Source organism: Pogona vitticeps, chromosome 12 (assembly GCF_051106095.1).
Source record: "Pogona vitticeps strain Pit_001003342236 chromosome 12, PviZW2.1, whole genome shotgun sequence".
In the NCBI taxonomy this organism is placed as follows: domain Eukaryota; kingdom Metazoa; phylum Chordata; class Lepidosauria; order Squamata; family Agamidae; genus Pogona; species Pogona vitticeps.
In genome coordinates, this window is record NC_135794.1 from 15,050,656 (window position 1) to 15,063,934 (window position 13,279).

Consider the following 13,279-nt stretch of genomic DNA (forward strand, 5'->3'; position numbering starts at 1 on the left):
GACCGAGCCGCTGAGTTTGAGGGGTGCTCATCCTGATCATCACAGCTCCCCCCCCCCCGTTGCAATTACTGTATTGCCTTTGAGGCGCTCAGGCTCATTTTTTTGCACAGGTTGCATTAGGCACCGTGAGGAAACTGGGGCAAAAAGTGGATCTCTGGAAATAATTAAAGACCGTCATGATTTCATGTGTTGTTTTAAATTATTATTATTTCTTTTATTTAAAAGATTTCTACCCCACGTTCATCCTTAAAAAGGAACCAAGGTAGCTTACTTACATCATTAAAAGACAATATATAAAGCTGAAAACAATGAGTGTACAAGGGTGGTTTACATTATTAGAAGATTTAATGTTTAAAGCTAAGAATAATTAGTATAAAGAGGCAGCTTACATTATTAGAAGACCATATTAGTGCTAAAAAGCATAGGTATAGAAATATTTAAAAGGAACAAAAATTTATTTACAATTCTCATTGTCAAACCAACATTAAATTTTACATATAATCCAGGCTTGCAGACTACACCACAGAGATCAGGGATCCTTCTGCACATGGCTTTGCAGTGGTGCAAAAGCGTGGATCTTCTGCAAACCACCATTAGATTATCTCATCTATGCCCACAGAGAGAGGTATCAAAATTATAGATCCCAGGCCGTACAGTGATGTCATGCCACAAGGACATTGATCCAAAGAGTGGATCCTCATTGATCCACAATAATTTCATAGGAAGTCTCACCAAACCATGTCAATTCACATACAGTACGTCATCCATGCCCATCGTATGAACCAACCCTTGTTACATGACATCACCATGGTGCAACAACATAGATTTGAGACATGGCTTTTACATGGATCCTTCTGAAACCACTGTGAAACAACATATCCCATCTCAGTCATTTCCCCCCACCCCGAACCTTAAAAACCATAGATTACTTAATCATCATGTTGCAAAATAGTGCATCTGAGATGTGGTTTCTCCCCAAATCATCAAATCATATATTTCATCAGTGTCTACAGACAAACAAACAAAAATTGTGGACCTCTCTGATCTGAACTCCCATCTGTGCCTACAAACTAATCTACAAAATAATGGTGTACTTTCTGCATGCCGCAGGCGTAACCTAAATGTCTGGGTCTAAGACATCCACTCCACTAGATTCCCTAGGGATTTCATATGGCATCCACACGAAACATCAGTCAAATCTTAGATAACAACTATTTGTACAGCCTGAAACACAATAAACATCCATAGTTTGATGCAAGGCATCACCAAACTGTAAAAAGACAAATCTAAGGCATGTATCAACCAAAATCATTGTTCAAATTGTAATTATGTCTGTACTCACAGGCTGAACAAAAATTTGTGGGTTTGTGTACCTTGATGTTCCTGTTCATGGATCCCTCACGATCCTTTGCAATCTATATGAGATTTATGAGCTTTAAGCATAAATCACATCTGGATCTCACAAATTTATCCCTAGATATCAACATGATTTGTATAGGGATTCAACAACAACACCATTATTTATTTATTTATTTATTTATTTATTTATTTATTTATTTATTTATTTATTTATATCCCGCCCATCTGATAAATCTATACCACTCTGAGCGGCTACAACTTAGAATTAATGAGTATGTACTGACCAAACCCTAAAAATCATAGCTCCTCCACTGCAGGGTGTCCACAGAATACCAAAACATGTGTTTCACATATGGATCTTCACGGATCCACAGGATTTTTGCATGGTGTCCACACTAGATCATTGTCAAATCATGGATCATTTTAATGCCTAGAAAGTGAAACATATGCATCATGATCTGAACTCCCATCTGTGCACAGTGAAAGCACGGAACAAAGATGTGGATATCAGGTATTGATTCTTCTGAACCCTTATGTTTTCTCCACCCCAAGCCACCATAAAAATCACAGATTTAATTGGTGCTAATAGACTGCACCATAAAAGTCAATAATCTCTCATTCCTGGTGTCACCATTGTGAAAAATGTAAGTTGGAAGCATGGAATCTGGTGGATCCCAGCAGTTTTTCAACAGGATCTGCCCCAAACCATCATATATGCCACCTTTCTTCTCTGGATGAACCACACAATGTACAAATAATCCATTGCAGAGCTGTGCCATAATGCATAAGCATATACCCAAGGCCTAGATCTTCATAGATCTATAAGATTCTTACATAGTATTAGCATTAAAATTCTGTAAAATTGGACATCTCATCTGTGGCCACTGACTAAACCATAAAGTTCACAGTCCTTTTCCTGCATGTTGTCACAATGGCAGAGGAATATGCATCCAAGTGACAACGTCTAATGAGAGATGCCAATGATGCCAATAGACAATAAGCATCACAGACATATCAATTCATAGCATGGCTGCAGTGCAAAAACATGGATGTGAGGCACAGATTCCGTAGCTACACCTGTGAAATACTGTCTTTTACAAAACTATTAAAGGTATAAGATTGTTGTCTCCTTTCATGTAGCCACCATGTATCATGTATGTAAACTTGGGCTGAATGGTCTAGTAGAAATATAAAACTTCTAATAAAACTAAAGAAGAGCAAGAAATAAATTTAAAGAGAGAGAGGAGGAGAAACGCAAGAAATGAATTACACCGTATGCATTGCCTTTTGATCCCTCAAGTGATTAAAAACTGATTTTACTTGGTGTTTTCAAAGAAGTAGCCATGTTACTCTGTGCAAGAATATAAAGCAAGAGAGAGAGAGAGAGAGACAAAATATGAGATATTGATTACAGTTGCCTTCATACCCTGCTGGGTGGTTGGCAATTGCTTGATCGAAAACCAAGGTCACAAGCATTGGCTTCATAGTCTTGTAGTATGATCTAACATGGCGGCACTTCAGCCGAGCCAAAGGTGTTGGCCTAAAATTTTTGTGGTTTTCTTTAATCTCGTTCTCTCTAAAAGAACATGGAACCAGTCTCCCTCACAACTGTCTCCCTGCAAATCTGTGGGGATCAGTTAACTGCAGAATGTCATGAAATGGGTATAACAAAATGTTCTGTGGAAGTTTATCAGTTTGACACAATTGCTCATGGAGTGTAGCCTGTTTCTTCAAATACATGTAGAGTACCATGAATAGGTAGACAATTATACAAGCCTAGCAGCTCATTTCTATTCTTATGGCTTCCGGACTGCATGCATCTTGGGGCTCAATGGGCAGTTGGCTAGCACCCTAATCGGGCAAAAGGGGAAAAAACCCTAAAAGACCCTTTGCTCCGGGGGGGGGGGGACTGTTTGATATGTTTTGAATCGGCCTACCATGTGCAATCAGTTTCCTCCAGGACACCTGAATTTCAGCTTTTTTCTTTCACAGTACCTGCATCTGGAGCATAGACTTGAATGATGGCTGTGTTGAAAGGCTTTCCATGAAGTCTAGTTGATACTCTAGTCAGAATTTGCATTATACCCCCAAATATATTCGCCACATTTGTACCTCACAAATAGAACCACACAATTTATTCTGATTTGGTCATTTCCGCAAGACAATATTATTTAATTGTTTGATGAAGATGTCTTATACCAATTAACTTTTCCTCAGTTACACTCATCAAAATTTAATGTATCCTTAATAACTCCCAGGGAACTCAGCTGCAGTATCAATCATAGTGGAATTGCAGTGCTTTTAAACACAACTCTGACAGATACTTGAAGGGCCTTTTTACTACATGTGAGTCTGGGTCAACAAATAACTCAATTCCTGGTTCATTCAGGAAAAAATCATATCTTCATGGTTCATGGTTTGCGGACTTTCACAAACCATAAACCAGGACTAACTGCCATTTTGTTGGTTCATGACCATCTCCAGTCAGGACAACAAAAAAGAGACTTTATTTCTTCCTGTACATAATGTATGATCAGCATATGGAATTGCCTGCCACAAGATGGCTTTAAAAAGGGATTAGACAAGTTGATGGAGAAAGAGAGGTCCGTTGATGGCTGCCAGACATTATGGGGATGTGCTCAGAATGGGCAGTTAGTGGCCTTATAGCTGTTGCTGGATTGCCACTACCATCATCCTTCACTTTTGTGGAGATGCCTTCCAGCAACATCTGTAAGGCTGGCAGTTGCCCCATCCCTGGATGGGCAGCAGTTGCTGGGGATTGCATGAGGAGCCTGATGGTTACCTGGTTGCCATAGAAACGAGAATGCTGGGTTGAGTGGGAGTTAAGTCAGTTAGGGAGGTTGGGAGTTCACTTCAAGCCTCTATGTTGCTTATGTTGTCACTATATTAGGTTGTCTGCCTATTGCTGGTTCATACATGAATACAAATGAATAATTTGTGAATGTTTGATCTGGTTATTGGTAAAATAAGAGATTGTGCTATTTGCCAGACCAAGCGGTTATTGCTTGAATGTCCGAGGGTTACTTTTTAAAACTAAATTTCTAAGATACTTGGCTCGGTGTATTTTAATCCTACTGCAGAAAGTAAAATTTCCCCCTCTTTGGGTCCAGTAGCTGTCTCCTCATCCTCCCATCCTTCCAAGGTTGGTAAAATTAGCACCCAGCTCACAATGTGTAGCTTGCATAATTAATTTGTAAACCAACCAGAGAGTGCTTTTAAGCGCTCTGGGGTGGTATATAAGTAGCATGCTTTGCTTATTTTGCTTCTTAATGCAGAAAAAAAAATCTTTCTGCAAAATATTTGGAAAATCTAAGTATCAAGCAGATTTTGTATAAGCTTTACAAATCACAGAATTCACCTTTCTGGTTGCAAGTTGGGGTTAGTTTGGTGCAAAGTTTTATTTTTATTTTTCTGTTGGCTCAAATTTATCAGAGTGACTCTTGCAGGAAAAAGTATGTTATTAACTATCTTTGGGTAACACAGTGTAAGTAGCAGCTGATTTTACAATATAAGCAAATACATGTGTTTAGTCAAAAGAATGAAATGGGGAGCTTGCAAGTTTATTATATTTTCCTTTTAACTGGCTTTTCTCCTACCCTAGAGCCAGGTGAAAAAGAGTGAGACCCATGCTAAAAAGGAAAACAGGTCTCCCAAAGGCAGAGATGAGCAATCGGTCTGAGAAAGACATTCAGGTAAACTTAGCATTGTAAAAAAAATTGTATATTAAGACTTTTGGCAAAGCAGTTGAAGTTTACAGTAGCTGTAACTCATTCTTTTTTGCTTCACTGGCTGCCTTCTAATTTAAATTCCAGTGCACTTAATTTTTTAAATAGTATCACTGTTCTTTTATTACTTTTTGTTGAGTGGCTTTCTCCTCCTTGAGAATCTTTCTCAGGAAAGGAGGGATGAGAAACGATTCAAACGAATCCATGGGTTGGATGTCCCTCTCTTCTCTCTAGGGGGACGGAGTGGATCAAAGCCCTGAGAGAAAGAAGCGGAAGACAGAGGATGAGGAAAGGAAAGAAAAAGCAACTGCAAGTAAAAAACGGAAGGAAGGAGAGAAAAAGAGAAAGAAGAGAAAGGACAAAAGAGAGAAGGTACAAGATACCTGTTGCACAGAACTGGACAGGATCTATCTCTTTCTTCCTGCTTACACCAGCAGAGGCCATTTTGGCTTCCGTAACATGATTCACTTGAATATGGGTTAACAACTTAGTGCTCTATGATCGTTATAATACCATAAGTAGAACTTCAATTTCTCTTTGCTGCATCTCCAAAACAGTGCACATTCAAAGATGCTGTTCACATGTTCTGCTCTACCTGTCAAAAACAGATACATTATGCCCATTTGCAAAATTTTCCTCATTTTGCATGGTTTTTTTTTTGGCTTTGCCTGTCTCTAGGGAAGTCGGGGGGGGGAATATTGGACATTGCACCAAAGTCTCTCTGCAAACTGTAGCCAGGGAGTCGGGAGGTATTGGGCATAGACCTTCAAACATGGCATCCCAACTAGAAGGGCTAACCCTTCGCTTCCTTTTGCAACGTTAAGGCCAGAGTCCCAGAGAGCACAATTCTGGGACTCTAGCACCACCATTTGGCCCCTTCCCCTCCCCTCTGTTTTGAAACCACAGCACACATTTGGCTTGACATTCACTCCAGCTTGGCGAAAATGTTCTCCTTTCCCAGTCCAAGGACAGCGAAGGTCGATCTGGAAGGAAGAGGAAACACTCTCACAGCCGTGTCCAGATTACTACAGGGAGACAGCCTGTCTCCATCAGAAAAGAGGACAACCTGGATGAGGAAACCTTCAACATAGTAAGGATTTTCTCCTCGGACACAGAGAGACAGGAGGGGAAGTGCCTGGGAGTCTTGCTGAATCCTTCCCTTCCCTGTACCCTCCAGTCTATCTCTGATTTGGAATGGTTGGGGAAGGAGGATGAGTGAGGAAGGAAGGTTGAAAGGTCCTCTTTCCATCTCTGTTGTGCCACTGACGTGCACCTTTGCTCTCTCTCTCTCTCTTCCCTGTTCCTCTCCAAGTGCAAAGAGATAATACGGCCAGTCAAAAGGGCCCTGAACCACCTGCAGAAGCCGGGCAAGGGGCTTTCTTTACAAGAGGAGATGGAGCGCACACGGATCTCCCTGCTGAAGATTGGAGATCATATCTCAGAACACTTAAAAACGTATTCTGACCAGGAGGAGATCAGGCTCTGGAGAACGTAATCTTTCCCCCTCTCTCTGCTAATAGCTGAATCACCTACTCCCAGGACACAGAAACAAAAACCCAGATTAGACAATGCAAAAGGGGCTCACTTGGGTGTCCATGGGGCCCCGTAGATGAGTTGCAGCCTAGATTACAGGGGAGCAGAGGGTGGGGTTGAGTTGAAAGGAGGATGGGGATTTTAGTTCCATAATATTTGGAGGGCCCAGTGGCCCGGAAACCCTCTAGACTGACTGGAGATGGTTGTGTCAGCCAACATCTTGAGAATCGGTCCCCGGATGCACAACCATGACCCTTTCCTTTAGGAAGATGGGAAGGTGCTGTCAGATCATTGGTCCATCTAGGCAGAGGTTGGAGCACCTCCTCTGTGTTGGAAAAAGTGTGGTGGGTGGCACAGGCCAGACCGTAGGCTGCATTTCCCAGGCTGTGTCTTTGTTTGGTGGCTCTTTGTGTCCGAGGCCTGGAATGGCCAAAGTTACTGCCAAGAGGGAGAGGGCAGGGAAGCGGATGCCATCTAAAGCGTTTCTCTCTCTCGTCCTTCCGGTTAGCTCCTTCTGCGCCACCTTCCTCTGGAGTGAAGGTTTGGGGCTTCTAAGCCAGGCTGGTGGTGGAAGAATGGGTTTCAAATATCTGTTCAACCATTTGCAAGAACAGGGGGCAATAACCTTTTTATCTTCCAGGAACCTGTGGATATTTGTGTCCAAGTTTACCAAATCGGATGCAAGGAAGCTCCACAAAATCTATAAGTTGGCTCACAAGATGCGGCTGAAGTTTCAGGAGGTGAGGTTCAAAAAAGAGACCGCTCTCTCTTTCAAATTGGTGCCTTGGGGACAGATTCTTGACCCTAAACAGCAGAATAGAGATATCAATCAATCAATCAGTCAGTCAATCAATCAATCAATCAATCAATCAATCAATCAATCAATCAAGGAGGCAAAAAGATTGTGCTCTATAAAGAAAAGAAGAGAAGTGAGTCTTCTAGCCACATTATTCGAAGCTGGCATGTGTTTGATAGAGGTTTGCTTCATTTAGTACAGATCCTGCTCTTTTACTGGAAGAACTTTAAAAAAGAAATTTACTTAGTAATAAAGTCAAGCAAAATGTGCTTGGTGATTTGAGGGCTAGACATCGGGTTGAGTGCAGCCACACTGTCATGAAGCTTACATGGTCACTTTCATGTACAGTAATTAGTTCATCAGATTAACATACCTCCCAGGAAAATTTGTGAGGATAACTTGGTGACAATATTCATTTGGATTACGCTGTATTTTTTTTTTTTTGGAAGAAATATGGGATAGACGTGTGATAAGTTTCATATAAACAGAGTAGCTAAATGTATGCCTCCACCCCATTAACTAGGAGAAGAAAGATGGGCACGTGAGGGGAGATGGAATCTAAATGCAAAAATGGCAGGCAGTGAAAATGGCCTACACAGTACTTCCTCATCAACAAATGGTTAGGAGATGACAAGGGTATCCTAGCATAGATAGGAAAGAGCGTATCTCCTGAGACCCATTTGTGGTGTGAAGCCCTCTTCGCTCAGGTGGGTCAGCGAGCACAAAGCTTTTTGAGACCATTCCCTTTGCTCTTAACATCCCCCTTTTCTCCATCTTCTTTTCCCTCAGCAAGAACAGAGGAAAAAGGAGACTGTGGGGGATGAAAAACGCTTGGAGCCTTCCGAGTCCGGAGAAGATTCTACAACGCCTCAGGTCCCTCGTGGCCGTCCTCCTGAGAAGCTCCATCCGTCTCCATCTCATCCTTCCCAGGTGCACAGCGAACCAATGGGACAATTAATGCCACCCAGCCATTCTCAGCCGTGAAGCTTGGTGAAGCAGAAGCAGCTGAGCAAGACCTGTCTTATTTTCATTTTTGTACGATAGTGAAGCCCAGCTGTTCTAGATTTGCGTTTGCTATTTCGCCATGTGTGCTCCTAGCCTGTATTTTTCTATAACACTTGTTCTTCTTTTCCCTGGACTATTGTTTGGGTCTCATGGTTGCTGGTTATGATTTTTGACCCTAGCCTTTGAAATCCCTGATTCTGGATTCACACTGAGTAACATGTTTTCCTTATAACCCCATCTAAATGTCCTGCATCAGCATAGTACATTGGGGGTGGGGAGAGGGAAACACCTTTCTGTTCTTTAAATCTTCGGAATAAAATTAAATGAAAATCAACAATAGAGGACAATGATGCACTTATCTAAAATAGATGTTGTTGACCAGGAGGCCTCATTTGACTTCCAGACATTCTACCCATGCCCTCCAGAGCCCTGAGGTTCCCTCCACACAACCCTCTGACTAGCTACTTGAACACAAGCCAGATTGCAGGGAACCAAGTCTTGTGGGGATATGAGATGGCTTAAGTTCTCTTGGCAGTGGTAGTAGCGATCATCATCAAGGCTGCTCTACTGGTAATAATGGTGGGGAAATAGCAGTGGAGGTTTAGTAGGGAAATAGACATTGTGGTGCGGTTGGAATGGGGGTAGTTCAGTCTTGAGCAGGTTTGCTGGATGGAGCAATAAAGTGAACACCACACTTAGCAACTGAGTGATTACAATGCCTCAAGGGAATTAAAAGGCCTTCCTGGGAAGGACAGAACTGGGAGGAGGGCCCCCCAGAGCTGAAAAAGTGCTCCCTATAAGAACCACCCGCCTGACCTCCTTTGACAGCCCTGCCTAGAGAAGTAAGTTTCAGATCTTCAGCAGGATGATTGTAGAGCAGCTTAGCAGTCAATGAGTTCAACCTACTGCTAAGATACCTGTACTATCCTCAATATTTACCCAAGATTTCAATCTGCTTTTGGTGTTTTTTTTCCCACTTTGAAGTTCATTCCTGTCTGGACTGCCGACAACAAATGAGGGATCAAGGTACTTTCCTTCCAAATGGAGTCAAATTGGCTTGACAGTGGGTAAGGTAGACTTCATAGCAGACACACTTCTCAGATTAGTTTTTTATTATTATTATTTTGAATGTGAGAGCTCTCATTGACGGGTTCCCCTCTGCAGCTTACTCGAGCAAGGTTGGCCCAAGAGGTTTTATTGGCTGAAGCAAAAGGCAAAAGGGAGCCTCCGGACGCAGACACACATTCCACTTACAGCAGCTGATCAGACTGGTAGTTGAATTATTACCTCACCTTGACTGAACCGTACCCTCTCCAACATCCTCCAGCACACCTGAGAGGAACACACTAGCTTAGATGTTCAGAACAGGCCACTTTGGACCCACGACTCTGTCTGCCACCAGGAGAAGATGAGAAGGGAGTGTTGCCACACTGCCCTTCTTCTGCCCTGTGAAGTAACTGCCTCACCTGATCTAATGGTGAGGACACCGAGGGAAGAATTGGAAGTCCCTTAAGGGAGTCAGTTCATCTCGTGTTTGGTCTTGCTCTTCTCCTGCTGCCTTCCACCTTTCCTAGCATTAATTGTCCTTTCCAGAAAATCTTGCCTTCTCATAAAGTGCCCAAAGCAGGACAGCCCCAATTTCATCATTTTTGCCTGAAGAGAGATAGCTCAGGCTTGATTTGATCCAGAACCCCCATTTTTCTCTTTCTGGCAGTCCAGGGTATCCACAAAACTCTCTCCCAGCACCACATTTCAAATACGTCAAACGAAGAAGGAAACTAAAAGGTGGATCTATTAAATCATCATCATCATTCTTTATTACGGTCACAGACCAGCAAGATTATAAGAAAACAGAACGTACAGAAATTACTCCTTATGTAGTATATGAATCCTTCTTTAAAGGCGATTGCAACATTTTCTCTCTAGTTCTCATAGCAATCAATAAAAATGTAGACACCCTGTCAGTAGTACGGTATAAGTGGACACACCCTCTAAGCAGGAGGGGCTAATGTGCAGAGACACACATATTAGTGGAGAGATTAACTTATTTCTACAATCATCAAACATTCTGCAGTGAAAAATAAAACGTTCAACTGATTCAATTTCTCCATTTTCACAAGGACAAGTTCAGTCATTAAATGGAATTTCCCTAATTCGCGCATCTAGTATAGCTGATGGCTGATGGCAATACATTAAAGTGAGCTAACATGAATGCTGTCCTATATTTTGGAATGGACAATGCATATACATATGGGGCAGTCCGTAGTTATGCATATACATATGGGCCATACCGTAGTTATTAGTTTTATTATAGATAGGTGGATAAGTGGAGAGCAGCATTTATTATCTACAGTTCTTAAGTGCTATGGAATTAAAAACAGATCCTCATATGATTTTCATGTGGCATCCTTCCAAAAGCACCATCAACTTATACACCCCATCAGTGTGCACAGACTACACCAGATAAATCATGAATCCTTTGGCACATGGTTGTTCACCGGCGTCAAAACATGGTTCCAGGCACAGTTCCACATTATTTCACATAATGTTTAGATTAAATCCTGTCTAAATAACCTTCACATCATAGAAACCATCTATAACCACACACCTGTGCTTCAGACGAGTTTTTGCCCCTCTGCAAAGCCATGCCCTGAAGGACCCACAATTTATTTGTTGTAGTGTGTGGGCACTGATTGTCCCTAGGACTGGAGAGTGGTTTGGGGATGATCCTGCATAAAGATGATGTGGATCCACGAGGATCCATGCTTTGGATCATGATTGTTATGTAGAGTAATCCCTAAACCACTCCCTAGTCATAGGCCACAGGAATCATGGGACCATGCAAAACCACCAAAGCATGAATCCTCCAGGATCCTTAAGATGTTTATATTTGTGCTCCCCAAAACACAGTCCAAGCAGAGGTCCCTTCTGTGCCCACAGACTACAACACAGAAATCTTGAGTTCTTTGATGTGTAGCTTTGCTGTGGGGCAAAAATAATGGATCTGTAGCATGGATTCTCATGGATCGACATGATTTTTATGTAGGATCCATATGATCAAGTACAACTAAATTGTGGCTCCATCTGTTCTCATAAAGTGAAGCATAAGAACACAGTATCTCACGCATGGCATCTTCATGATGCACACACACACACCAAAAAAAGTTGGATATCTATGGCATAGATCTCGTGGAACACGTGATCTTAAATTAGGATCCTCAGACTGTTACGGATCCAAATCGGATTTTTTTTTTACAGTGGATTCATCTTAAATCATTCACACACCACAGGTCCTACCAGTATCTTCAGGCCAAACAGCAAATAACTTGAGGTTCTTCATTCAGGAGACCACCATAACACAAACATTGGCCCCAAGCAACGTTCCCTCAGATATTCAGCCCTGCTGGCCCCAGTTCCACCCTTATGAGTGTGACTCCTTCCTGTGTGGGGTTCCACTGCAGCCAGAACAAAAGGGGGTGAACACATTCACTGTGAATGCACGGAGGAGGAAGGTGGCGCAGAGGTGTGTGCTCTTGTGCAGCTGGGCGCCTTAGCGGAAACCTTGGTCATGAGGCGTGAATTTTCATATGATATTTACATGGGATCCGCCTGAAGTGGCCCTGCCAAAAGAGATCTACCAGGGCCCATGGACAGAACATTCCTGTTCCTTGTTGCAAAGCTCTGCAGTGGTGCAAAAACGTTGCTCCCTGGCTGGCATCTGAATAGATTTAGATAAAGAAATAAAGAAATAACTTGGGCTACATTCCCAAAACACAGAAATGTGCCAGGTCACATGCAGGCTGGAAGAACTAACCACAGAAACCATAGGATTTATTCTTCGCTTCACTGCTAGAGTAGAAAGAAAAATAAGATCCACGACTAGAACCATCTTGGAACCTCTTTATTTATTCATAGGGAGCATCTACAACCATGCTGAATCATGGAAACCTTCTGTGCCAATAGAGGTAAGAAAAAGCATCAGAGATAGTTCAACACATGGCACTTTTGCTCTAGTGCAGTGGTTCTTAAAGTGGGCGATAATGCCCCCCAGGGGGCGATTTCAGTTTTCAGGGGGGCGGTAGAACGAAAAGGGGCGGCGTGGGGGCGCTGTAGCAGAAGGGGGGCGGTAGGGGGGCTCTGGAGCAAGCCAAACCTGTGAAGATGGCTGCAGCCTTTTTACAATGTGCATGAATATGTATTTTCCTCCAATCTTAATTTAGTTTCAGAGTTTTCGTCTTGAAATTTTTAGTTCCTGCATTGCGGTTTGTTTTTATGCCCTTTTTATATTTCTTTTTGCGTCTTAAAATTCGCTTGCAACTAAATCATTAAATGTTACTTTTGGGGGGCATTTCATTTTCTTGGAATTGAATTTTGTTTACAGGGGTCATTGGATTTAAGTGTATTAAATGAATGAATGAATGAATGAATGAATGAATGAATGAATAAATGAATGAATGAATAAATAAATAAATAAATAAATAAAAATATCATCACCGTGGGGAGGGGGGTGATGATAACTTCCTCAATGGCTCAAGGGGGCGTTTCTTTCAAAAAGGTTAAGAACCACTGCTCTAGTGCAAAAATATGGATGTGTTTCAGCTCTTCTGGGTGCAAATGTCATATTTCATGAAACTATCCTTGATGGAGGAAGTTGAGTCATGGCAACCGGACTTCTTTCTTGTCAGCTGGAAACGTTTCGCTGCTCATCCAAGTAGTTTCTTCAGTCTGAGAAGAGTTGTTAGAAGATCCCTGATATATTTTTGAAAACAAGTAGGACTTATTCATGTCCACTATAACCCAAGAGGATTTCAGCTTTAGATTCAGTCTGAGCTACAATCCT

General features: G+C 42.1%; 1 non-coding gene across 1 annotated transcript; it reads left to right on the top strand.

The window, feature by feature from the left end:
- Positions 1-26: 26 nt before the first annotated feature.
- Positions 27-7,378, top strand: LOC110085466 (uncharacterized). The gene is made up of 4 exons (XR_013538893.1): positions 27-5,477; positions 6,067-6,195; positions 6,418-6,596; positions 7,279-7,378. It is a non-coding gene; the product is annotated as an uncharacterized LOC110085466 (transcript).
- Positions 7,379-13,279: the final 5,901 nt, after the last annotated feature.